The following is a 3,639-nucleotide window of genomic DNA, read 5'->3' as shown; positions in this document are numbered from 1 at the left end:
TGACCCATCAGAGATCTCGATGGGGTGGTTCGGTGTACCGGACGGTGGCATGGAAGGATCGGTATCCTCATCGACCTCCATCTCGTTGCCACCCGGGAAGTGGTCTTCAGGTCCAAGTGGGTTATGACCCACTGGTTCTCCCAAGTAATCATCAGGGTTGTACAGGCCCTGATAGACAGGTGCTGGGTAATCAAAAGGTGATTGGTGGAGAGGAATGTAGGATTGATGGGAGTTGTGGGGCTCATTTTCTGAATGAGGCCCAAAAGAGTGGGGAATGGAAGGTGAGGTACTCAGTGATGCTGAGTGCCTGGCGGGTTCAGCGAACGATCTCCAAAGGTTTCGGGCATCAGTGTTTTGGGGTCCTGAAGGGGTTCGCCTATGCGAAGGCCCTGCTTCATGATCATGTGAGGTTGCGAATGCTCCTTGTTACGCCCTAATTCACGCCTAACCAAAAGTCGCAGCGGAAGTTCATGCCATAAAATTTCTTTCTTTATAAACCTTACGTCTTACTTGAAAGTTCACTTTTAATATAACTCTTTTATATTGAATACAACAAACTGACTCAATTATAAAATAAATCATAGCTTATGTACAACAAATTTACATCCTTAGACAACCCCGTACAATCCCCTAAGTGACTCGATCTTCGATCTTTATTCCTTGATGATCCTCCGTGACCCGCACAACCTGCATTCACCACATACATTCAAAAACATTAGCACACAATGTATAAACAAGATCATTCGCATACACTTCACATCTCGTTCTTTATCAAACTTCAAGCATTTCATCTGCGAATCCATTTCCTGGCGAGGCTTCATGAATGTACCTGCATTACTTATCATTCTCAAGGTACACCATTAATAACATTAATCCTCAATATGTCTAAATCATACACATATATGTACTTACATACCCACATACATATACATCTACATACGTACATACACTCATACTATCATTAAGCATAACTACATATCCCACTACATACGTACACTTGGAGTTATAAACATACATACGTATATACCTACATACATACTTACATAACTTCTACATACGTATACAAATACATACGAACACACAAACTTGCTTATCTACATATGTACATACTTTAACGAACACGTACTAGGTCACGCGTACCTCTTACATAATCATACATTATTAACATGGGTCTTAGACTTAGCTTTATAGCCCATAAACATCTAAGGAACCATCAAAATCATGTTTGGAAAGTCCACCGTAGTCCACGGATATCAAACCGAAGCCCACGGTACATAAATTAACTTAAATAACAAGATTTCAGCTTTTGGGACTTGGGAAGGCCGTCGCCGACGCCCCTAGGGCCGTCGGCGACGGGCCTTGCATTTACCCGTAGCCCAAAAACCCGTAGACAGGTAATTAACCCGTCAGCACAAAAACTGGTTTTCTAGAGCCCGTCGGCGACGCCCCCATGCCCGTCGGCGACGCCCTCTAGATTTTGCATTTTTCTGCAGCTCCGTTTCGTCGTCCGTACGCACTAAAACGCGCATAACTTTTGAACCGTTTACCCGTTTGACCTCCCGTTTCTTCCTACATGCTTGTAAATTCACATTCTATCATATGAACTTAAAATCCCATATCCGGATTAAGGAAATTCTTAACTTACACTATTGGCTTATTACCCTCTTACCCACAATTCGACCCGTTCATGCATTCATCAACGTAACCTGTTGTTTTACCATAAACTCTTATAAACCTAATAATATCAGTGACAACTATCATAAAATAATAAGTTCTTAGACATTTTGCATCCTCTTAACACATTATCGTTCATATACTTAGTTTTGACCCGTTAAGGGTATTTGCGCGTTAAATGGTTTATGACATACCAAGACCATACTCTTCGCATCCATCTTTGTCCAAGACATTATACTAATCTATAACTTGTTTCTAAACTACTTATTAAGATCGTTTGCCCAAAATACCCATCAAGGGCATTTTGGTCAACTTTAATCCCATCATTTACGACGAAAGACTTTCCTACATATTTAACCTCAAACATCATGTTTAATTAATTTCAACACTTTATTACTTACTTGAACTAAGAAGTGATTACGGAAATCACTTACCTTATGCGTCCGTGCTCGTATCCGATTCCTCTCCTCTTCTTGACCCGTTATCCTTTCATGCTTGAGTCCGTCACGACGTGATTCCTATACTTTCATTTCATCGAAACCACGTTCTTATTAACATACTCATTTGTACATGTAACAATCATATCATTGCATAATTTATACTTAACTTTTCATAGTCATTACTAACAAGCATTAAAACATCTAATCAACTTCATATCCTTTCCAACACACATAATTCATCGGGTAATCAAAATTAACACATGTTTACCTATTCTTATCAACACCGACTTTCACTAACATGCATACGACATGATTTGTCAACCACGATATTTAATATCTTCGAAATCCAAATTCATTATCACACATAGCACATAATTAATGCCTACATACTTATATCTTCATAACGCTACATTTGACAACCATATCATATAAGAATCGACTTAGCATAATCCTAGCATCATCCTTTGTTAGTGAGGTTATATGCTATATATATTTAGTACATGTTCACTTTTAACCGTAATTAAGGGATTAGTAGACCACATAGCAACCTCACCCGTTCAAACACAATGTACAAGCTCCTAATGCATAAATTTGACCAGCATATACTTTCAACCCGAATTCATATACGAATTCCATCTAAGGCACATTTTTCCAAGTTAGTAAACTACTACTTCTACCACAATCGCTTTCTATACATGTAAACTCACAACTTGCATACAATTTCACTTTCTAGCTTCACCTAGTCATTTTATCGAGCACTTGGTGTGCGTACAACCTACTATGCATAGTTTACAACTAGTTCAAGTTTAGTCATTAACTTCCAAATTCTCAATCACCAAGAGAGTGTTCAAAATCACATTCCATTCATTCAATTAACCCTAAACTAACATCACAAACCCATTTCAAGCTAGTAACAAATACATCAAACAAGGATTGAACATGGGTAGAACACCCATGTCGCTACCTTCCTTCAAAGTTGTGGGTTTCTTCTTAAATCATCAAATTAACCGAAATCATACATGATACACGTTTTATATAGCGATTCTAACACATAATCACACTTAATTTCATACCAATTCGTGGATTAATCAATAACCCACATCATGTAAGATCAACAATTCACAAAATTCAACTTACCACATGTTCATCTTGTCTAGATGATTAAGATTATAAGCTCATGCATCCGATTTCTCCCCAAATTCAGGTTCAATTCTTGAGTTCTTGATTGTAGTTGAAGGAGAAGGGTTTCCCCTTTCCCCTTTCCCTTGTTCGATCGACCCAAAGCCAACAACCCCTGGCTTCTCTTTTTTTTTTTTATCAAATATATATCACATTTACACATTAGCCCCCTTGTCTTTCAAGGTATGTTTAAATTTATTATTTCCTATACTAACTTGGCCTCTTTTCTTAATTTAACTTAGTTACACATATGAATCTAAACTTACTGTCATTTTCTTACGGTACCATTTTACGGTCACCATTTTCTGTTATTTAACATCAAGAAAATAATATTATTTCATAACAT

General features: G+C 37.9%; 1 long non-coding RNA gene across 1 annotated transcript; it reads right to left on the bottom strand.

The window, feature by feature from the left end:
- Window positions 1–644: 644 nt before the first annotated feature.
- On the bottom strand, window positions 645–3,365 carry LOC118492381. The gene is made up of 3 exons (XR_004893480.1): window positions 3,252–3,365; window positions 2,109–2,192; window positions 645–687 (listed from the first exon to the last, which is right to left on the bottom strand). It is a non-coding gene; the product is annotated as an uncharacterized LOC118492381 (long non-coding RNA).
- Between the last annotated feature and the right edge of the window lie 274 nt (window positions 3,366–3,639).

Source organism: Helianthus annuus, chromosome 5 (genome assembly GCF_002127325.2).
Source record: "Helianthus annuus cultivar XRQ/B chromosome 5, HanXRQr2.0-SUNRISE, whole genome shotgun sequence".
NCBI lineage: Eukaryota > Viridiplantae > Streptophyta > Magnoliopsida > Asterales > Asteraceae > Helianthus > Helianthus annuus.
The sequence above is the reverse complement of the archived record's forward strand: the minus strand, read 5'-3'. Positions and strand labels throughout refer to the sequence as shown.